This window comes from Cherax quadricarinatus, chromosome 5 (assembly GCF_038502225.1).
Source record: "Cherax quadricarinatus isolate ZL_2023a chromosome 5, ASM3850222v1, whole genome shotgun sequence".
In the NCBI taxonomy this organism is placed as follows: Eukaryota; Metazoa; Arthropoda; class Malacostraca; order Decapoda; family Parastacidae; genus Cherax; species Cherax quadricarinatus.
The window spans coordinates 45,740,111-45,765,316 of record NC_091296.1 but is presented as its reverse complement, the minus strand read 5'-3'; the positions used below and the strand labels follow the sequence as shown (position 1 = coordinate 45,765,316).

Below are 25,206 nucleotides of genomic sequence, written 5' to 3'. Positions count from 1 at the left end.
GACAAACTGGCCGGAACACAATATGTTAACCTCTTAATAATATAAAACATCGACATCAAAAGTACCAATCATTGCCTTTATGTCAACAGTAAACTCAGTGGTTTTTTCACTGCTATTAACATGAAGTACAAAACTTCATCTAACATCCACTCAATGTCGAAATTGTTTGACTGAATGTGCCATCCCGTTTTGGTCTCCAAATTACATGAAAGAGGAAGATATACTGGAGGGGGGAGAGAGAGGACCTACCAAACTCTTCCCATATTTGTAAAAAAATCATGCGAGTCAACATTTATCTCACTGAAAGGAGACAACGTGGAAATTTCATTCAGGCCTTTCAGATACTGGCCCAGTGGCTAACGCGTCGGTCTGGATTTTTGAGACTCTCTGATAGCGGGTTCTTACCCCACCCGAGGTATGGTTTCTTTCAGATACTGAATGACTGTTACACTCAAATATAAATAAGTACTATTTGATATGCTGAACGAGTCAGTAACTCGAAATACTGCAATGAAACAGAGGCAGAAGATTCAACACTAACGAATGTAAAGGTTTTTTGAAAACAGAATTATTGAAGAATGGAATAAACTGCCCGCTGAAGCTATAAGCGGGAAGATGAAACAGTCATAGAAGGACCAAATGAACAAGCACTTTCAAGTGATATTAGGACGGTCACTTGACATCAAGGCACAAGAATCCTCAGTGGAAGTTGTGGTAGAAAAAAAAAAGTTGCGATACTCGTAGAAAAACTGATAGTAACAAAGTACAGCCACTGGGACACAGATGTGTGAGAAGCAGTGGTGTAACTCGAGTGGATAGCTAAAGTCTTCCATCCAGTTCCATCTCTCCTATTAATTACATGCCCTTTTATCGATATTGTATGGAATATCCTTGCCTTCTCCCATGCTTTCAAGCCGGCAGTGGCCACAGAGTGGGGAGAGAGCCTTTTGCTTTTTAATCCTTAACTCGTATGTAGATAATACAATATCGTCCTTGATCTAGGCAGAAATAAAAAAATATTTCTCAGCAGATGGCCTTAGTGAGGATTTCAGATCTTTCTATCAGTATGTCATATATATATATATATATATATATATATATATATATATATATATATATATATATATATATATATATATATATATATATATATATATATATACGCAAAATAACCACTGTTAAAGAATAATGAAATTCCAAGCGCTTTCGTGACTTCTCACATTATCAAGGAACAATAAAAGTAATGCATCAAAGGAAGAATTTAATAATACATTGGACAAATAATAAATCTTAATTCTTGGGTAGAATAGTTTGTTTGTAGGCTGCCGTGAAGGTTCTTTGTAGTTGGGCCAGCGGGCCTGCTTCAGTGTTCTCTTTCTTATGAGTCGCGCGTCAAGTGTTGCTTTGTTGTGGGATGTGATAGCGAGATGTTGGTCTAGACCCTTTAAATACCTTCCTTTAATGCATTACTTTTATTGTTCCTTGATTATGTGAGTAGTCACGAAAGCGCTTGGAATTTCATTATTCTTTCACAGTGGTTGTTTTGCAAATTCTGAAATCACCTGTTTACTGTGATCTTATTGCATGTATGTATATAATTATATATATATAACTATACATATATATATATATATATATATATATATATATATATATATATATATATATATATATATTGTGTGTGTGTGTGTGTGTGTGTGAGAGAGAGAGAGAGAGAGAGAGAGAGAGACCAAACGATATCACGAGTTCTCACATTATCAAGGAACTCACAGTCCTTGACAGTTCCTGATTTTTCACATTATCACAGTTCCTTCATAATGTCAGATATTGGGAAATAGCTTGGAAGTTCAGTATTCTATTCACAGTGGTTGTTTCGCAACCGAAACAAAAGAAACACTTTCACCATCACTCCATCACTGTCTTGCCAGAGGTGCGCCTACACTACAGTTAAAAAACTGTAACATCAACAACCCCTCCTTCAGAGTGCAGGCACTGTGCTTCCCACCTCCAGAACAAACCTGCCGGTTTCCCTGAATACCTTCATAAATGTTACCCTGGTCACACTCCAAAGCATGTCAAGTCATAAAATCCATTGGTCTCCATTCGCTCTTATATAACACGCTCAAACACGCCTGCTGGAAGTCCAAGCCCCTCACACACAAAACTTCCTTTGCCCCCTCCCCTTTCCTAGGCCGATTCCTACCCCGCCTTTCCTCCACTATAGATTTATACGCTCTTCAAATCATTCGGTTTTGTTTCATCCTCTTTAAAAGTCCGAAACACCTCAACAGTCCCTCCCCAGCCCTCTAGATAATACTTTTGGTAACCAGCACCTGCTCCTAATTATCAAACAACGGTTTCTCTGCATTATATTCACACCGCACGTTGCCCTCCGCACAACATCTCCACTGCCTCCAACCTTCTCCTTGTTGCAACATTCACCACCCATGTTTCACTCCAATATAAGAACATTGGCATAACTATATTCTCACACAGTCCCCTCTTTGCTTCCATGGATAACTATCTTTGTCTCTACAGACTCCTCGATGCACCACACACCTTTTACCCCTCATCAATACTGTTATTTACCTCGTCTTTCATAGACCCATTTGATGACAAGTCAACACCCAAATATCCGAATACATTCACTTTTTCCATACTCCCTCCATCCAATGTGAAATCCAGTTTTCCATTACCTAAATTTTTTATCATCTTACTCTTTCCTATGTTCACTTTTATTTTCCCTCTTTTACATACCCTTCCAAACTTCTGGAACCTCTCTTCAGAATCTCCCAAAAGCACAGTGCCATCAGCATAAAACAACCGTGACAACTCCCACTTTGTGTTAGATTCTTCATCTTTTAATCCCACACCTCATGCAAACACCCGAGCAATCACTTCTCTTACAACCCCATCTATAAATATATTGAACAATTTTGGTGACATCACACATCCTTTTCTAAAGCCTACTTTTACTTGGATATAATCTTCCTCTCTCCTACATGCTCTAACCAGAGACTCACTATCCTCGTAAAAACTCTTCACTACTTTCAGTAATTTACCTCCTGTTCCATACATCTGCAACGTATGCCACATTGCCCCCATATCTAACCTATCATACGCCTTTTCCAAATAAATAAATGCAACAAAAACCTCTTTAACCCTATCTATATACTCTTCACCTATGTGTTTTTCTGTGAACACTTGATGTACAAATCCCCTACCCTTCCTAAAACCACCTTGTTCATCTGCTATCCTACCATACACTTTACCAGGTATAATCAGACTTATTCCTCTATAAATTTTGCACTACCTATTGTCCCTTTCGCCTTTATAGAAAGAAACTATGCATGCTCTCTGCCAACCCCTAGGTACCTTACCTTCATCCACACATTAAACAAAAGCACCAATGACTCCCAAAATACATCCCTATGTGCTTTTAACATTTCTGTCTTTATTCCATCCATCCCAGCTGCTGTATACCTTCTCATTCTACCCACTGCCTCACCCACCTCCCCCACACTGCCTCACGCACCTCCCCCACACTGCCTCACGCACCTCCCCCACACTGCCTCACGCACCTCCCCCACACTCACTCCTACAAGATGTTAAAACCTCCCTGTCGACAAATAATTTTTTACTACAAAACAGCATAATTCAATCTGAACATTAAGCAAAAATAAATATCAATTATTTTAAGTAACACTAAATAAATGTAAACTGACCTATGATTATATATATATATATATATATATATATATATATATATATATATATATATATATATATATATATATATATATAAATATATATATATAGCACAATTTATTTTATAAAGCATTAGTTTAAGCGAGGTTACGCGAGGTTTCTAAATAAGTTTTGGTTCAAAAATAAATTTTATGTCGTTGTCAACGAGAAAAATAATCTTAATGAAAAAGAATTTTTGGGGCAAGTTTAATTTTTAAGGGAGTTCAGCAAGCTCGGCTTGTGAAGTACTACACACAGACATATTTTTATATATATATATATATATATATATATATATATATATATATATATATATATATATATATATATATATATTATTGTAAACTTAACTAAAATATATTTAGTTGGATTAGGCTAAATTAAATTGCATTTGTTATAATAAGGTTAGGTAAGTTTCTAAGATTCTTATGGTACAATTATTAATTTTTACATTTACATGAAAGAAAAAAATGTTATTTGTGTGTCGTTCCAGTCAAAAAATGTATCTTTAAACGTATAAGAGAAAATTTTAGAAAGGAACTAATTTTAATCGAGTTCTTGCTAATTGACTAGTTTTGCCTATTCAGCACGACATATATATATATATAAATAATATATATATATATATATATATATATATATGTATATATATATATATATATATATATATATATATATATATATATATATACATATATATATAGGGAGGTACCACCTCTATAATGTCGTGCCGAATATGTAAAACTTGCAATCTTGGCTTAAATAGCAACGCTCATCTTGCCATGTAAGACAAGCGAAAATTTGTGAATGCAATAATTTCGCAAAAATCATTCTGAACCTAACGAAAAAAAATATATTTCATTCTATTTGTTTATTATTAAATTATTGTAAATGTATCTAAAACATATTTAGTTGGATTAGGCTAAAATAAATTGCATTTGTTTTAATAAGGTTAGGTAAGTTTTCTAAGAGTCTTTTAGCGCAAAATTTTAATTTTTTACATAAACATTAATGAAAAAAAAAATATCTTTAAACGTATAATAGAAAATGTTAGAAAGGACTTAATTTTAAATGAGTTCTTGCTAATTGACCAGTTTTACCTATTAGGCACGACATTATATAGGGAGGTACCACTTCTAGAACTGTTCTGGGGACCCTCATCCTCAGAGAAAAGAATAAACTTGCTTCAGGGAAAACTCAAGGTTCTCCCTGAAGCTGTTTGAGAATTTTCTCCTACCACCCCCTATATTTTATATATATTTTATTTAAAGACAAAATACATTGACAAAATATTCACAAAAATACGATAGAAAGTAAAACAACATAGGTAACTCAGAGCTACATCTCGAATACTTCGTCCAGCTCAGCGGCGGTGGGCCGCGTGCCCAGAATGCTGCAGGCATTTCCTCTCTGGATCGCAACACTGAGTCTCTGAAAGAGGAAGCTGGTCACCCTGTTGTCCTTGGTTTCTTTGATGAACTTTTCGCCAAGCTCTATTAGGAACTTTAGAGCACACTTGCCCCATGCTCCAAGGGTCTCCGACCCTATTGGGATGAAGTTATAGCAAGGGGGAAGGTCTTCATATTTGCGGATCTTCTGAGTCTCCCTGTGGCTGGCAGCTCCACCCCCTTCCACTACGGAGTATGGCAAGTAGGTGTCTGCCAATGTGGCGGCACATGTGTAGTCCCAGGCAATCTGCTTTCCATCCTTCCAAGGTAGCATAGTGGCTCCATCAGGACGCTTTTGACTTCCGTCAGACCTCTGCACTTGGGGTTCCCGTTGGGCTGGGCAACGGGCTGTGGCGAGGCTTCTCTTTATGATGTCATTGACCTCCTCATGCCTGGCATACTTCCCTTCTGCTGCGTGACACACGAGACCATGAAGTCCGAATTGATCAGCTGTCACCCTGCCGCAAATACACCTATGTTCGGTGAGAATGGGGGCGGCTAGGCGAAGAGCAACACCAATCCGAATGGCCTGTGGGTCTAGTCGAGTGCCCAAGGAGAAATTGGGAACAGCTAACAGGAAGTCTGAGTGTGGTGCCTTCACTGCCAGGAGACGAGCTTTGTCCTTTCCTGAGGCGTTGGAGAGCATTGTGTTGGCGATTTTTTCCATGATCGGTTTGTCCCAGTGGGACTGTTTGTGTTCTTTGGGAGGAGCTGGTCTACTGGAGGAATCTGTAAGGGTGTCCCACCGAATCGCTGCTTCAGTAAACCTGGGGTCTTGAGCTCCTACCACATCTCTCAAGCGTTCGGGAACGATCTTCTTGACTAATGCACTGGAAGCCAAACACGAAGACAGAAAAGCAGGTAAAGCAATATGCGTTGCTTTGCGCACCCCTATACCTCCCAGTCGCACTGGGAGGGTTGCCTGATCCCATTGCTCATCCTCTAGTGACAGGTTCAGTGCCTTCTTAAGGGTTGACCTCAGGTGTGCGTCATATTCGTCGAGTGTTGGGTAGTCAAAAGAGGGTGCACACCTCAGGAAGTGAGTCTTGGAATAGTAAGGCACCTTGTGAGGAGATACAGAGCATCATGGGCATCAAGATTGCTTATTCTCTCCTCCATTCTTATCAGGTCATTCAATTTGTCCTTGAGGACTGTGTCGATGGCCCGGTGACCCAGCGGTGCTCCTAAGAGGGTAATGTTGGATGGAGTGGTAGTAGAGACTTCTGGGAGGATTCTTCGCACAGCATTGATTATTTCCTGGTTCGCTGTGATGATTTCACACTTGGAGGGATTGAGGATGAGTCCCAAGTCTTCTCCCTGTGTTTTCACCAGTTGTAGGTCCCCTACCAGGGACTCTTCAGTACCTGCCAGAGTACCAGATGTTGAGCTTGCTGCGTAGGCTGGAAGTTAGTTCTCTTACTGCCAAGCAGAAGAGAAGTGGAGCTAGTGGGTCACCCTGCTGAACGCCTTCTGATGATTGAATTTCATGTTCTCCAAACAAAAGAATTGAGGGTTTGCTGTAGCCGGCTGAAATGAAGGTAAAGACTGGAGAAGCAAACCCGAACAGCTGGCAAGACAGCATCTCTCTTTACCATATTAAAGGCATTTCTAAAATCAAGTTTGACTACAGCCTTGTCTTCTGGTAGGTCCCTGATGTAGGCCCTTGCCGCATGAGCTGCAGCTTCACTGCCTTGAGGGACCCCAAAGCCCAGTTGGTGTGGCTGGAGTAAACTGGCAGCTTCTAGGCGAATGTTTCTTACTGCTGCTTTGGCAACGAGACGGCGAAGTGTGTTTCCAACCGCAATGGGTCTGATTCCCCCATCCTTCTTCAAGGCACACAGTGAGGCTCCAAAAAAGAAAGGTTTAATTTCTTCTGGGATTCGCCCAGCCAGGCAGTTGTTGACGAAAGTTAACTCGGTGAGAAGAAGTCATGCAGATGCACCGAGTACTGGATTTACCATCTCCTTGAGGTGCTGAGGTCGAATTCCAGTGTAACCTCCTGCAGATCCTGCAGGAAATGACACAATCGCCTTATAGACTTCCGATGCAGGCAAAATTAATTGTTCAGTGATGGGGTCTTCCTCAGGATTGTTGTTGATGGCTATGGTGTCCCTGGTTGGATGCTTGTCTCTTAGTGCTTGGGCTGTGGTCTCATCTTTGGGGGCTATAGTGTCGTCACTTGTAATTATTCGGATTGCTCCCACTGTGTTACCTTCAATTTTTTTTCCTAACCTGTGCGCAAATTTTCTCGTTTTCAGTGGGACTTTTCTTGGGTCTACTTTTGTGATTCCTGCGATGATGGGGCAGAGGGACACAATTATCCGTTCTTGGGTAGTTGCGCACTGCCTTGATAACTGACGTGGTTAGCAGTTTGCCTCGTCTCTCAGGAACTGCAAGACAGACATTGCCGAACAGGAGCAGGTTGCGCATGCTTGGATGGTGCCTCGGGCTTCTAAGTTGGTGGAACCTCCATTCACTGCTTAAGAAGGTCTGTGAATTTCCCTGCTGCATATGGGCGAGCCGCTTTAGAGATGTGGGATAGGGTACTGTTAGCAGTGGATTTGAATGCCAACAGAAGGTTATCGCAAGTGAGGAGGTTGCCTTTGGAATTGTCATGTGCCTGTGGAGGCTGTGGGCTGCTCTCTGCTGGGGGCATATGTGATCCAGCACACCCATTGTGTGCACGAATGCGACCATCCCTGGTGCGTGCTCGAAACTCTCCGCACACCTGACATGTGCCTCTTCTTTCATTGTTGGGTGCACTGTTTCCCTGGATTTGTGGCTGGCTGGCTTCATCATCTGCCATACCTCAAACTGTGTGGTAAGCCCAGGCTGAAGGGAAAATGGCGCATGGCACATACCGCATGTAGTTCATGATGGTGGTAGGGGGAGGAGAGGGGTCTCCCCTCCTTGTGGTGAGCGGTGGACATTTATTAATAAACAGAATACATTTACAGAAAAAACAAACAAGAATACAATGACACAATGTATCAAAGATCATTAATTTCCTCCAGCTCCTCCGAGGCTGGATGTGAGCCAAGTATGCAGCAAGCATTTCCCCTCTGGATGGCTACGCTGAGGCGCTGGAACATGAAAGCAGCTGCCCTTGGGTCCCTGGTGGTGTCGATGAGTCTGGAACTCAATTCTTTAAGGAAACGTGTGGCATTTTCTCCCCATGATCCCAAGGTCTCTGATCCCACTGGGACAAATTGATACTGTTGGCTTATATCCCTGTACTTGCTGATCTTATACTCCTCTCTGTCGTCAGCAGCTCCTCCCTGTCGCCCCACACTGTGATGGATATAGGTGTCAGCCAGTGTGGACACACAGGTATAGTCCCATGCTAAGAGCTTGCCATTCTTCCAAGGATAGATTGTGATCCCGTCGGGATGGTTTGCTGAGTTGTGGGTATTGTTGGCTGCTAGTGATTGGGGCTCCCTCTCCGCTGGGCATCCAGCTGTAGCAAGGGTTCTCTTAATGATGTCGTTGACCTCATTGTGTCTCGCATGCCAGCCCTTGGTTCTGGAACAGTTAAGACCATGTAGACCGTATTGGTCTGCTTGTGCTTCGCCGCAAATACACGTATATTCTGTGTGAATTGGGGGCAGCAAGGCGCAGAGCCACTGCAATACGGAGGGTCTTAGGGTCGAGTCGCGTTCCCATTGCCGATATGGGAACTGTTTGAAGGAAGTCCCCGGAGTGATGTGCGCTCACAGCCTATCTCCCTATCTGATGTTGCAGCCCTGAGCATGTTGGCAAGCACCTTTTCAGCGATCAGGCAATCCCAGCTTGACTGTTTATGAGCCAGTGATGCACTAGGGTTTGGTGCTGGAGCAGCAAGAGTCTCCCATTCAGTAATGGCACTGGCATAGCTAGGGTCTTCTATTCCTGCTGAGTCGCTGAGGGTATCAGGAAGATTTTGTCTTATCAACTCGTTTGATGCTATGGAAGAGGATGGAAAGCTAGTAGAGCAATCTGGGAGGATCTGCGTACTCCTAGCCCTCCAAGCCTGACTGGAAGTGAGACTTACAACCACTGTCCATCTTCAAGGGAAATATTTAATACACTCTCTAGCATGGTCTTAAGGAGAGTCATATTCCTTGAGTTTTGGACTGCTGAAGGCTGGGGAGCATCTCAGAAAGTAGGTAAGTTTTGGGATTGACATGCACCTGGTGAGTAGGTAGAAGGCATCGTGTGTGTCAATGTCTTTCATCCTGCTTTCCATCGTCCGGAGGTGTGAGACTGTTTTTTCTAGGATCATATAAGAACATAAGAAAGAAGGAACACTGCAACAGGCCTACTGACCCATGCGGCGCAGGCCCTTTTACCCCCCGGATTAGACCAATGACCACCCCCCGGATTAGCCCAATGACCCACCCAGTCTGATCATCTCCACTCAAGGATGGAGCACTACACCAGACCCAGCAGCACAAGCTAGTCAGGTCCAACTCACACCCACCCACACCCACTCATGCATTTATCTAACCTATTTTTAAAACTACACAACGTCTTAGCCTGAATAACTGTACTCGGGAGTTTGTTCCACTCATCCACAACTCTATTACCAAACCAGTGCTTTCCTATATCCTTTCTGAACCTGAATTTTTCCAACTTGAAACCATTGCTGCGAGTCCTGTCTTGGCTGGAAATTTTCAGCACGCTATTTACATCCCCTTTATTTATTCCTGTTTTCCATTTATACACTTCGATCATATCCCCCCTAATTCTACGCCTTTCGAGAGAGTGCAGATTCAGGGCCCTCAGTCTATCCTCATAGGGAAGATTTCTGATACATGGGATCATCTTTGTCATCCTCCTATGTATATTTTCCAGAGCATTTATATATATATATATATATATATATATATATATATATATATATATATATATATATATATATAATATATATATATATATATATATAATATATATTATATAATATAACCAGATTGGTAAACCGCGTGCATAAACCTACACACCATCGTGCACACACGCTTGCAGAATAGTTAAGTAATGCACACTCACTCACTAAGCAGTTGGATGGACATGTTTCTGGAATATATTCATTACAGGAGACACAGAAGAAAAGGAGTCACTGGCGTGAAAATAAAGCACTAGGAATATGTCTAGAAGAGAATCAGTAAGATGTTATCCTAGTCAATAACATAAAGATGGTTGTCACATTGGCCGGATTCTCCTCCGTCTATCGAGAGGGCATTTCCCTGGCTGCCGACGGTGCAGGGAACAAGAATTCTGCAGACCTCTAAGGTGTTTCCTCAAAGTTACACAGTATACCAGGCGTTAAATAAATACACATACAAGGCTTTGGATTCTGACAGTGAAGAGATGGGATTATCCGTTACTCCTTAATACTTTATTCATTCAGTTCAGTATGCAGACTAAGAACTGATATACAACCTCTTCTCAGTTTATAGCACTTTTCTCAGAATGCGATACACAACAGAACCATAATTACTGCAAGGTGAAAAGATGCAAAACAGTAAAGACACTTGGCACTACGGTTCTTCCATCCAGATAATCAAACTATGATGTTTCATCTGTGATCGGAATATTTTTTACAATCAGCGAAGATTACTTCATGTTGTTAGTTCTTCAGGACTGATAATGAATGACACGAGGGATAAAGAGTTCACGAACTACCTCTCCTCCTCCTTCATGTATCAGGCGCAAGATGTGGGAAGTGGAGCAGAAGGTGTGAACAGGCACGGGAGGTAGGAACTTTAACAGGTAGTGGGTGGAGGTGCTAACTGGTGTAGAAAGTGGGAGAAAGAGGTGGGAGAACGCATTGTGGCAGGAGCAGGTTGTAGTACACAAATAACCCACACATACGAGAGAGAAGGAACTTACGACGTTTTGGTCTGACTTGGACTATTTACAAAGTGTGACTTTGTAAATTGTCCAAGTCGACCGAAACGTCGTCGTAAGCTCCTCTCTATGTGCGGGTTATTTGTGTGTTGTTCCAGTCACGATATTGTGCTTATTTCTTTCCAGGTGGTGATAGCAGGAGCGGTTGGGAAGGGAGCAGGTGGTGGTAGCAGGTGCTGGATGTGAAAGTAGCGAAAGCAGAACGCAATATCAGTAGCATTAGTTGTGAGTATTCACTAAAGATTGGAGCAGGTGGTAGAAGGTGGTAGGAGGAGGTGGTAGAAGGTGGTAGGAGGAGGTGGTAGGAGGAGGTGGTAGGAGGAGGTGGTGGGGAGCAGGTGGTGGGGAGCAGGTAGTGGAAGCAGGTAGTGGGAGCAGGTGCACTATGTGGGAACAGGAACAGGAGGTGGGAGAATGAGGTGGTTTATTGCAGGAGCTGGAAACAGCAGAAGAGGGAGAAGGTGCAAGACGTGGTAGCAGGAGCAAGCACAGGAGGTGGGACCCGGAGCAGTAGATGTGAGCATCAGCAGTAGTAGGTGGTAGTAATTACAGAAAGGGGGAGTAGCACATGGACGTAGAAGCAAGTGCAGTAGGTGGGAGCAGGAGGTGGAAATAGATAAATATGATCAGGAGCAGGAAGCGGAAGCCAAGAGCAGAAATAGAAGGGAGATGAAAAAGCAAGTGGGAGCACGAACAGTATGCGAGTGAGCAGAAGGTGGGAGCAAGAGGGAGCTAGGACAAGATAAAGCAAAAACAGGATGTGGAAGCAGAAGAATGAACTAGAAGTAGGAGCAGGAGGCTGTAGTAGCAGCAGCAAGTGGGACCTCCTCCTAATCTTCAAAATACGAATTCTCGGCATAACGTTCACAATGCACACTGCTCCCAGATATGACATCTCCACTACCTCCAACCTCCTCCTCGCTGCAACGCTTAAACTCCATGCTGAACACTCGTGAAAGAATATTGGTACAGCTATGCTATTGTACATATCCCTTTCTGACTAAATGAATAACGCTCTTTTGTCTCCACAGGTGCCTCAGTGACCATCCAAAAGATATTTCACCTCATCTTTCATAGACTCATCCACCGACAAGTCTCCTCCCAAATATCTGAACACATTTACTTCCTCCATACTTCCTCCCTCCAGTCTGATATACAACCTTTATATGCCTTTTTTTTTCTACCCTCATATCTTGCTCTATTTGCATTCACTGTTAATTTACTTTTACATACTCTCCCAAATTGATTTACTAACCTTTGCAACTTCTCTTTAGTATCTCCCAAACGCACCGTATCAGAAAAACTAGCTGGGACAAATCCAACTTCGTATTAGATTCTTCATCTCAATCCTACACCTTTCCTAATACCCTAGCCTTCAGTTATTTAACAACTCCATTTCAAAATATGTTAAATAGCAATAGTGACACCAAGCTTCTCTGTCGAAGACTTACTTTTACTAGAAAACAATCTCCCTCTCTTACACACCCTAACCTGAGCCTCGCTATTCTCTTAAAAACTCTTAACTGCCATCATTCCTTACACTTGCAACATCTGCCACATTGCTTCCCTTTTCACCCTATCCTAAGCTTTTTCTAAATTCATAAACGCAACGAAAACTTCTTTACCTTTATCTTTATATCGGTCGCTTATATGTTTCGATAAACTTATTGAACAAAACTCTATCTACACTTTCTTTTAACATTTATATCTTTACCATCAATCCCAGATGCTTTACTCCTTTTCATTCTACCTACTGCCTCCCGTACCTCCCCTTCACTCACATCTGGCTTTTCTTCACTCCTAAAATATGTTGTACCTCCGTGTCCAATGCATGAAATCACTACCTCCCTCTCTTCAAAAATATTTAACAGCTACTCAAAATATTCCCTCCATCTTCTAAAACCTCCACCTTCCCATCTATTAACTTGCCTCATGTCTAACTGCTAAATCCATTCGTTCCCTAAGCTTTCACAGCTTATTAATCTGACTTCAAAACTTTTTTTCTCAACAAAGCGTTTTGAAAAAACCTTCACCCACTGTCTAATAAGATTTTATTTTTTACACTCCCCCACCCCTCTTTGTCTTTTTTTTTTATTCTCTACGTACTTCACCTTCCTTATATCACTGCCTCGTAAAAACCTCTCCTTTAACTTTCTTTTTCTTACTATTTTCTTTATCGTACTGTTTGACTTGTAGGTTTATCGCTTCATTTTTTATAATAATAAAAATAATAATAATATTCTCTATCTCCTCATACCACGGAACGCTCTTCTTCCCTACTGTACTCACCCTAATATAGCCATATACATGCGTTGCACACATTACCGCTGCATTTTTAAATCTACCTCATTCTCCTCTGACCTCCTCATTATTCATTCCCTCACCAGACTATCTATCTCCCAACAGCTGATTATATCTTACCCTAACTTCGCCCTTTAATTTATAAACTTGAACTTATCTCTTGCTAATGACATTCTCCGTGTACCCCATCTTCTTACTCTCACTGTAGCTACACTTAAATAATGATCTCGTATATTGTCCCTTTAAAAATATGCACATCAAAAATCCTATATATTTCATATTTTTATTTTTTGCTGTATTGGAATTTAAAGCCCACCCTCCGTTATTCTTTTTTGTGTACATTGAGACGAAGGAGGCTAGATACAGGGGTACGAAGATCATTTTCGCGGATGGCACAGAACCGAAATGTATCTAGTTTACTTAGATGTCGAATAGGTAACTCAATTCTTCCTGTTCTTATTTTTTTACCACGTGTAGTTCACTTTACCCCTTCCCTTGTGTTGCCCCTTATAACTTCATACCCAGGATATTATACACCTTCACCTGTGTTGCACCTCATAGCTTCACACCCAGGATATACACCTTCACCAGTGTTGCACCTTATAACTTCTTACCCATGGTATCATAAACCTTCACCTGTAACTCACCTTACATTGTTACCTGGATTATGCCTCGCATCTTCTCCTGCACCTCACCTAGCACCTTTATCTGTACTGCCCTAGTATGTAGGGAATCTACATACTAGGGCAGTACAGACAATACAGGTGTCCCTTCTACTACACCTTTACTTCACCTTACACCTTCCCACAAATTTCACCTCTCACTTTCAAGAGTCGTTCAATTTGCAATTCACCTGTCGTTCACCTTACATTTTCACTCGCTTTTCATTGTTCACCTTCAACAGGACTTCACTATACTACTTGCTGTCCGCTGTCACCTGCGGTTCACCTCTCAGTTTACAGTTATCGTACACTTTTACGTGAAGCTCAGCTCATCTTTCACTATTACCTACTGTTCATAATGCTCCTTCACTATTACCTACTGTTCATAATGCTCCTTCACTATTACCTACTGTTCATAATGCTCCTTCACTATTACCTACTGTTCATAATGCTCCTTCACTATTACCTACTGTTCATAATGCTCCTTCACTATTGCTCATTTTACATCTTCACTGATGATGCCCATAATAGTTTCACATGTTCATCTTACACTTTCAACAAAGTCATTGTATCTCTTTTTTTTTATTGAACTTTCAACTATAAAGTACATATGTACTAGTTTAAAAACTTCAAAACCAGCAAAATATAAGAAATGAAAGTTAGGTCATTTGAAGATGTCATTAAGGTTATCAGGTTGAGCGTAAGTGTGTTGACTCATTCTTTGCAGATACCTGGAGCTATAATTATTGCTGTCAGTGTTCAGCTTTCCAGTGAGAAAATAATTAATAATGATAACGTAGACGAATGCTGACAGATTGTTGATAAAAGACACTTAACTGTCGTTTACGAAACTTCATTACTGTAAATTGTGCACCTGTTTCACTCTAGATTTGGAAAAATCTGCACCCTCAACCCTTCGTTTTCCCCAGATCCATGTGTTCAGGAATCCAATCCTGAGTCTCCGATGTTTTCCCTTTTCCACTTCTCTAAGGTCAACACCATCTGAATATGAACATTAATGTGTCTGACAGAATGAACATTAAAATGGTGTCTTACCTAACCATCTGAATATCTTAAAGTTCTTGGGGTAACTTGCTGTCTTCTTCATAGCAATGCAGACATTTCTCTCACTTTCTTCTCATCTCCCTTTCTTTTCTATTATTTCCATCACTATGTAATTATCCCCTAAAACTGTCATGATTTTCCTCCGTTGTCATCTACATTATCTTGTTTTTATCTCATATTTTTAGTAGGATATCACTCGCTTTGTCTAATTAATTATTCTCTTATCAGTTATCACAGTGCAGTTGTCAGGCTTAATTTATTCCACTATTTATTTTCCCACTTAAATATTTTCCGTAGAAGAGACTTGTCAGCATTGATTACTGGGGTTGAATCTTTGCTTAAGGTCATGCGTACCACCTATCATCTCAAAAAAGTTACTCCCTCCTTCCCTTACTGGCGCTGTCGTACCTACTTTTAAAACTATGCATTGAGCCTTCCTTCACTAATTCTCTTGACTCACTAAATCGTAATGACACGATTGCAAACAAACCGTACCACGGGCTTGAACCCGCGGTTAGAGTCTTAAAACTCCAGACCGACACGTTAGCCACTGGAATTTCACGACTCTCAGACTGCGTGTTCAGCCCCCGACCGTGGTATGGCTAGCTTCACTAATTCTCTGTTTAGATCATTCCACTTCATAACCACTCATAGGCTGAAGGAAAGAGGGACTCACATAAATATGAAAATAATGGCGGTGCAGCCAGCGCTAGATTTTTCATTGAAAAAAGTCAGAAATGAATTTCCAAAGTTAAGAAAATTTATTCCTACAATTTTTGGTGCTGATCCGGGCACTAACCTGTCCTTCACTATTTTCTAATTCATCTCACTATTTTCTAATTCATCTCGAAATTATCCAAATCAGCCTACTGCAACATTTTCGAATTCGGTTTGTCTAATGTTACACTGTCGTCATTGCTCATGAATTGTATATTTTTCAAATAACCTCAACTCGGAAAATATTTAACCAAATTGTTCAGTAGCTGAATCAAGTATCTCGAAGACTGAATCTGTTTTCTCATGAATTTCAAGATCAATCATGTGTTTTCTTTAGCTTTGGGAAATAATTAAAAGTGAAATTGAAGACATCAGGCTTTAGAAGCTTCAAATTGTTTTCAAAGATATTCATATCAAACATCAATTCATTTACAAGATCTATATAATTTGGTGTTTTGTTCAATTAAATGCGAGTAGAAATTTGTGAAATCATCAATTTACAAATCAGCTCAGATAATTCTAAACAAAAACATTAGTTTTTAAAAATAGACATTTTATCCAATCAACCAATCGTTTCAGGATAGAAATTCGATTAGGTCAACGAACATTGTTATATATAAATTTTCATGTGTACGCCTAATTCACCTTGCTCACAAAATTCTGACAATGTTTTTTTATTCAAAGCACGCGCAGAAATAAAATTGACTACCTTAGTTACAATTTATGTAACTTTTTCACAAAACTTCATATATAGTACAATGAAAGCCTGTCAGTGAATGTCCAACAGTTTTGTAAACACGTTTACAAAATACACTTCTCTACCAGTTATGCTGGGTGCACCAGCAGTTGACAATCTATTTTAGTAAGGTCAACCAGTCTATTAGACTATTAATAATCGTGAGGGAGCGCTAAACCAGTAGGATTATACAGCGCCTGTGGGGAGGGGGGATGGAAGGTAGTCAGGCTCAGTTCAGGGAACTGGAGAACATATCCAATTCCCTATATCAAGAGTCCCTCACCAGCGTCAAGGAACCTGTGGAAAATTGCATTTATCTGAATGTATCATTATATACATAACAGTAAATGAACATAGATAATTATTATTTATCAGTTAGACAAGTAGGAATTTGGGACACCTAGGTCGTAAAAAATGTCCCCCTTCGATACCTACCACTGTCATATCCAAAAGTTGCTCTGGACTTATTAATTAAATGAAATATACCTCACCAGGAATACTGGTAAATATATAAATTTGTGGACTGTATATTAAAATTAAAAAATGATTATATATAAATACACATTTATATAAAAGAAGGAGAATGTATCTTAATCATAACACTCACCAATTTGACTGGAGATTAAGTTGTATCATACTCGGAAAACCTCACTGTCTATGCATGAAAGTAACAACTGGCCAGAGTTATAACATAACAGACTTATCTGAGGTTCCTGGAGCTCTCTTGTCCAGTCGCCTGATATCTCAAGTTATGCAGGACTGCACATCCAACAATTTCGACTCCTATTTGAGAGGTGTCAGCCCAATTTTAACCTCTAGAGCACGAAAATTCCTTCCCATTATCCACAACGTGTTATTCAATTCAAGATGAGAGTAAGACACATATGCAACATCTGGGTATCTTTATTGTAGACGTTTCGCCATCCAGTGGCTTTATCAATACAAATTCTAGGACATAACTTGAAGACAGTAGAACTATGTACAGAAGATGAGGTAATCAGTCCCTCAACCTAGGAGTAGGTGCGAACAGCACCATAGTCGTGGAGATTCTGAAGCAGAAAGAATCCTGGCGCTTATATAGTGAATTTGCCCTCGTCTGCTTCACCTGACGTTACTATATAAGCGCCAGGATTCTTTCTTCTGCTTCAGAATCTCCACGACTATGGTGCTGTTCGCACCTACTGCTAGGTTGAGGGACTGATTACCTCATCTTCTGTACATAGTTCTACTGTCTTCAAGTTATGTCCTAGAATTTGTATTGATAAAGCCACTGGATGGCGAAACGTCTACAATAAAGATACCCAGATGTTGCATATGTGTCTTACTCTCATCTTGTCGGTATTATATACCATTCGTACACAACTTGTCAGACACTGCAACATCATGGAATCTTAATTCTGAGGACATGTACATAACCTTCACGACTATGACAACTACCTCTACAACTAACCCATCTCTTTGCGAAGGACCTACTTCCACTGGGGAATCCCGCCTACCAGTGAATTTGCCCTCGTCTGCTTCACCTGACGTTACTATATAAGCGCCAGGATTCTTTCTTCTGCTTCAGAATCTCCACGACTATGGTGCTGTTCGCACCTACTCCTAGGTTGAGGGACTGATTACCTCATCTTCTGTACATAGTTCTACTGTCTTCAAGTTATGGAACAATGCTCTTCTCCAGACTGAGGGACTGGCCACCTCAAAACTTTAAGGGTGATGGACTGATTACATCGTATTCAATAAAGATACCCAGATGTTGCATATGTGTCTTACTCTCATCTTGTCGGTATTATATACCATTCGTACACAACTATTCAATTCAAACAAAATGGCGACTAACCTCCCCAGCCGCAGGTTTCCCATTTTCGATAACATTCTTCTTTTAAAAATACAATATAGGGCATCTATTTACCTATAAATTACCGTATTTCCGGAAAATATATACAGTATTTTCCACAGAACCTCCCTTGAAGGAGTCTATTAGACAGCTCGTTTACATATTCATCCCCGTGTTATGTTCAGGCAAAGTTACCAAGTTCACCAGTTATTCATATATTTTGTCACGTACACCAGTTTGATCAGTAATGACTAGCCTAGCTGAAGCTGTCACATCAGTGTTCTCAAGACAGAGAAAGGAATTTACATGACGCAGTATGTCTTGTTATTTGCTCTGCTATCTATGTTTCCATCTGTATTGTTTCATCTTTTCTGTGGTGTTATTTGATAGCAAATCCTAAATGTGCTCAATAAGTTTTCGTATCTTATGAAAAAAAGGCCAAACACGAAAGGATCACATTCTAACCATGATTCTTGAATATACTCACCATCACTCAGTGGTTTTCCATGCTGAAAAATAACCTTTGAAATTTCAGCAACAGCAGCAACTAGGTTCGAACTACTTGATATCACTTTTAAAACATTTGACTGCATTACATTATGGTTCGTGATATCTCGCGAAGCGTGTTCTTTTTGCTCATTCATTTTTAATGCTAAACCATTTATGAACCATTTAATAATGCTGTTTTACAGAGGACGTCCTGCGTACCATTGTTTCGAAACAAGATGCCAAGTCTTTTATCCCCAGCTTCTAAAAATTTATTGCTGCTGCCTTCATTTTAACATTTTTGTTTCCTTGCTGGTTGAGCTGATACAATGGACAAGCTGAAAAGAATAGTTACAATGGAAGTATTAAAGTGAAGTAAACAAGTGTAGCAAACAGAACTACAGACTATAAATCACTTTGCCAAAATAAATAATCTATGAAACATATTCCACACATTATATTCTACTCGTTAATGATTTAATTATTAGTATCGTTGGTATATTATCGTTTTCTTTTGTGTCAAAATAACCAGTGTTTGCTTATAAAGAACAGAGGAATAGTATTAACAGAGTGAAACCAATGCCCGACTTTCAGTTCTGCCATTACCCAGATACTGGTAGAAATTTCAAAGTGTCATCCGAATTCACGTGTTGAATCAATCGCCCAGCTGGCTTGGCGGCAGCTAGGCGGTTGATATAATACGTGATATAACACTCTGGAAGCCAAGCCAGCTTCCAGAGTGATCCTTTCAGGAATTATGATCCCCTGAATCATACGTGCATGAGCGGGGCCCAACATATTGCCTATTTCTCTTATGCACTCTATGTTAAGCTTTATGTATAAGTAGCAAATGCAATATTCTATGCTATGTTTTATTCAAATTCTGGCAGATGAAACAGTAAATACGCCAAGTGCGTAAGTCAGACTGAACAGAATTAGCGAGGAGAGAGATCTGTGGTGTCAGCTCTGAAACATAACATGTAGTTGTTGGCAGACATGTGGGTTATGGCTTATTTTTTCCAACACCTACTCATCATCACAACTCATTCATCGCTCCAGAGGGTCAGGTTATATATAGTTAAGGTAAGTTTAGGTTCAATCAGCTTATTTTCTCCGATATATCTTCAGGTTTTGTTAAGAACTGACAGGAGAGAGAGGTCAGAAATTAAACAAAATAAAAACAAACCTTGAAGCGGCAGTGCGTGGTGCGTGCCAACTGCTTTTTTATTTTATTGTGAGTCACGCTGGTCATGCCAGCCACACGTTTACCACCCTTGTTCTAGCTTCTCAACTCTCACTTCCCTTAACTCTGGAATTAGCCCCGTGGCATACATGTGTGTGTGTGCTCACCTAAATGTACTCCCCCAATTGTAGTTCCAGGGGTCGATTCATAGTTCCTGCCCCGCCTCTTCACTAGTTGCCACTAGGTCCACTCTCTCCCTGGTCCATGAGCTTTATCTGACCTCTTCTAAAAGCTATGTATGGTACCTGCCTCCACTACTTTACTTTCCGGACAATTCCACTTCCTGACAACTCTATCATTTAAGAAATTCTTCCTAACATCCCTTTGTCTCGTCTGAGTCTTCAACTTCCAACTGAGACCCCTGTTGCTGTGTCCCATCTCTGGAACATCCTATCTCTGCCCACCTTGTAGATTCCTTTCAGTATTTTATATGTTGTTATCATCTTCCCCATGTCTCTCCTGTCCTCCAGTGTCGTCAGGTCTAGTTCCCTTAACCTCTCCTCATAGGACATGCCCCTTAGCTCTGGGACTAGTCTCAGTGCAAACCTTTACACTTTCTGTTTTCCTAACGTGCTTGGCTAGGTGTAGGTTCCAAACTGGAGCTGCATGTTCCAATATGGGCCTTAAGTACACGGTGTACATGGTAGGAACTTCTTACTGAGATGTCGGAATGCTATTCTTAGGTTCGCTACTCGCCGATATACTGCTGCAGTTATTTGGTTAATGTGAGCTTCAGGAGATGTGCTCCGTTTTATACACACTCCAGGATCTTTTTCCTTGAGTGAGGCTTACAGTCTTTGGTCCCCCCTAAACAGTACTCTGTCTACGGTCTTCTTTACCCTTCCCCGAACTTCATGACTTTGCACTTGGTGGGCTTGAACTCCAGTAGCCAGTTGCTGGACCAGGTCTGCAGCCTGTCCAGATATCTCTGTAGCCCTGCCTTGTCCCCCTCCGACTGAATTCTCATAACTTCACATCGTCTGCAGACACACTTCTGAGTCTGTCCCTTCCGTCATGTCGTTCACATATACCAGAAACAGCACTGGTCCTAGTACTTACCCCTGTGGGACCCCGCTCTCACAGGCGTCCACTCTGACACCCTCATCACGTACCACGACTCGCTGATGTCTTCCCGTCAGGTATTCTCTGATCCATTGCAGTGCCTTCCCAGTTATACCCGCCTGGCTCCACAGCTTTTGCATTAACTTCTTGTGTGGAATTGTCAAAAGCCTTCCTGCTGTCTAAAAAAATGCAATCTACGTATCCCTCTCTCTTGTCTTACTGCTGTCACCTTGTCAAAGAACTCTAGAAGGTTCGTGACACAGGATTTCCCGTCCCTGAATCCGTGCTGGTTGACGTTGATAAGCTCATTCCTTCCTAGGTGTGTATGTACTCACCTAATTGTACTTACAGGGGTTGATTAATAGCTCCTGGCCTCGCCTCATCACTGGTTGCTACTAGGTGTGTGTGGGGGGGAGGGGTGTTTTTACCTTACTTTTCCTATTGCCATATTTATATTTCAGTATTTTCCGCTAAGTCTATTTTCATCTACTGATGTGAAAAGGTATTTCCTTCCTTTTCTAAAACTTTCCTTTTCACTACTAGTTTATATCATCACCCTCTTCACTTGCACTGTTAGCATCAGCTGTCAGTATGCAGCTCAATTATATCAAACTTTTGTTTATCCATTAAATACGTATTTTCCTGTGAAGAAACTTATACGCTCTTTCATTTTTGCCTCACAAGCCTTTCTGTTTTAAACATCAAAGTTGTTAACGAGTTTTCTAGGATAGTTTTCTTAGTAATCGGTATAGAAGACCAACAAGGACATTCACTCAAGTTGACGATGCATCTACTGTTTTGCTGAAAAATGTAGGAATAAATTTGAATTGCTATTGACATTGTTCAAATATTTCGTTGGATTCAGAATAATTTCTGAGGCCTTTTCTGATTTATTAAAACCTTTAATATCACTTTTCCAATTTCATTAATTGCAAAAGAATATTTTGATTGGCTTCAAACACTAAGTGTTGGTGTATCGTAATTTTAAGTATACTGGTTCTGGTTTAGAGTCAAAATTCTTCGGAAAACAAAATTCTGTACTAATTTTGGGTCGAAAAATACGGAAATGCTAAATACTGCAATATGGTCGGTGGCTGTTATCCCTAACTTAGAGGAGAAGGGAGAAGAGTAAATAAACTGTACACTGAATATTGTTTTGAGTCAACAGTTCTTTTAAAAATATACACAATTCCCAATTTTTCTCATCAGTATCTTTTTTTTCAAGTTTCCGAACTGTTGGGTTCCAAATTGCAATATAGGAATCCGCTCGCAGAAAATATTAGAATACACATCGTGAAAATAAAAATATTTGGTCTAATTCTTCATCATGGAAGGTGACCTTCAAGCCTGCAACAACATCGATGGTTTGTTGCAGCCCTGAGAATTATTCATAAGCCTGATGAGTGAAGACTTCACTGAATCACGCAAGTTGAGTCCTAAGGTTATTTTGTTGCATGTTGGCAACGTGTAGCCATCCATTCCAGTTTCTGCAATCTACATGAAGGAAACACATAACAAGAAGCAATTTTAAAATGCATAAACTATGACAAACATCAGTGGCAGCTTTGTAGCGACTTGAAAGTTGTTGCTACCTTTCTTGTACTACAGCTAAACCACACTACGTATTGCTGTTGTCTGTGTAAATGGGTCAGTCCGGAGAAATCATCTCTTTGCATGAAGAATGATTGGCTATTCCTAAACTTATTGTAAGTTGGGATAAAAAAAATGTTCACTATAGTTCACTTTTGTAAGTGAGCAGGATTTAGTTACCACCCATATACGTCAAACTAGGCCTCTTTATAAGTTTTGCAAATGGTATAGAAAAAATGGCGGCGGCCTTTAAGTGCCTCGGCGGTATATTCATAAGGTACAATAAAGCTAATATCAAGGAGGATGTATCTGTAAGTAAACAGATTCGCAAACGTCTTAGGGATGTAGTGTTTGACAGTACCATAGTTGGTTAGGAGAAAAAGCGTGGAATGATTTCCGGTTAGTAGCAACCGATTTTCTCTGAAGTATCAAAGATGACAATTGCAGGATGCCAGTTGAAAATGGTGTAATACGTCTTTGAAGATATATTTCCTCTACTCTCTCTTAGATTTTTTGGACAAGTGCGGAACATTCAGAAATGATCATGATGAACGTTCCCACCAGGACATCAAAGACATGGAGAAACACTATCAGCAGATTTTTGCTGGACATTAACAAGAGAGAGACTAGAAATGGAATATAAGAAACATGAAAAGAAGCATCGAGCTGAATCAGTATAATTAAATTCATTATGTAGGTATATTAATAACATATTGTTTCCAAATAATTGAGGTGTGTACCTGGAGTATACCTGGAGAGGGTTCCGGGGGTCAACGCCCCCGCGGCCCGGTCTGTGACCAGGCTAGGTGTGCAAATAAAGTCCCTAGAAAACTTACGCAAATTGATTGTTAATATGGTCAAGTTCATTTTCATCATTAAAACCTCATAGCGAAATAACTTTTTCTCCTAAACCCATTTTCTTAAAATTTGTAATCGAGTGATATTTTTAAATTGACTTGGATTGTAAAAGTACCAATTTTATTGAAAAATATATATTAGGCAGAACTTTCTTAAAAAAAAATCAGAATCAAATATTTTTTTCTCTTGTAGGATTGCAAAAAATTTAGAGAATATAACTGTAAAGAGAAAAATTGAGAAATTTTTATATCTTGTACATTTTAAGTATGTATTCTTGTCTTCTAACTTCCTCCCAAAATCTCCTTGGTAACTTTGCAATATCTCATCAAATCGTCTTCAAATTTTCAATCCTGTTGTATTATAACTAAGGAAGTTAGATCATTCCCGAAAATGGCTTCTCGCAACCATTTTCTATTCGGTTTCGAAATTTCAATACTTGTGTTTCCTGTTTATAATGTTGCTATTATCAGTGGAGAGTTTAGGTGCTATTTAGCTCCTTTACATCTAAATATAAATTATTTGACAAATAACTGGAATTTGCTTTCTGAAAGTGGTGCCTTGACGCCTGTGAGAGGCTCTTGACTTAACTGACATTATCCATTTGTTAGCTGGATCCAGTGCCTCATTCCCTCGTTGCCATATAATCCCTGCGGGTTTACCTCTTTCTCCGATTAAAATGAAAAATTCCGAACATCACTGTAATTGTGAAATAGAAGAAACGTTCTTTGGGAAGAATTAGGTGTCTAGGTGCAAATTTTGTTAAATACAAAAAAGTAATGTTGGTATACATAATATGCGGTCGCATTGATAACACATTTTCTTCGAGCAAGATATTGGATACATTTGCATTTTTCCTAAGAAATATAATATCCTGACTTTGCACTCGCATATTCTTTAAGGAATATTATTTAAGTCAATTAAAATAGACATGTTGACCTAGGAAAATTTATGTCATGAAAGGAATTATTCCTCCACAAAGAAATTCTTAGCACCACATATGTAGGGGAGTGACCTAATATGCTTAAATCGTGCAAATTTGTAAAACTGATCAGCAGACATTTAAGACAGTTGACTTAAATATGTAGAGAGAGAAGCAATATTTATTCCAGTCTGTTGAGACAGTGTGATAAATCCCACTATCAAGTTGAATTACAATAATACTTGAGTAATATTTCGTATGTTTTCTGGTGGCCTGGTGGTTAACGCTCTCGCTTCACACGGCGAGGGCCTGGGTTCGATTCCCAGCCAGAGTAGAAACATTGGACGTGTTTCTTTCAACCTGTTGTCTATGTTCCCCATCACTAAAATGGGTACCTGGGTGTTAGTCGACTGGTGTGGGTCGCATCCTGGGACACTGACCTTAGGAGGCCTGGTCACAGACCGGGCCGCGGGGGCGTTGACCCCCGGAACTCTCTCCAGGTAAACTCCAGGTATGCCATAGACAGACCTCCTAGTAACTATCTAACCTACATTAGAGGCATATATGGGTTGTAAAAGCTTAATTAACCACGAAGATTCGTAGTTCGAGGTTGGCGGCTGATGCTGTAAGGCTTTCGGGTCCGATTCAT

General features: G+C 40.2%; 1 long non-coding RNA gene across 2 annotated transcripts in view; it reads right to left on the bottom strand.

Annotated features, from left to right (window-relative positions):
- Nucleotides 1-25,206, bottom strand: part of LOC138855440 (uncharacterized) — a 584,292-nt gene that overhangs the window by 439,210 nt on the left and 119,876 nt on the right. Inside the window, exon 3 of one of the 2 annotated variants that reach the window (XR_011394670.1) lies at nt 18,628-19,223. The exons of the other annotated variant lie outside the window; for it this stretch is intronic. This is a non-coding gene — a long non-coding RNA (uncharacterized lncRNA). Of the gene's footprint in view, nt 1-18,627; nt 19,224-25,206 lie in introns of those variants that run through there. 2 annotated transcript variants of the gene reach the window in all.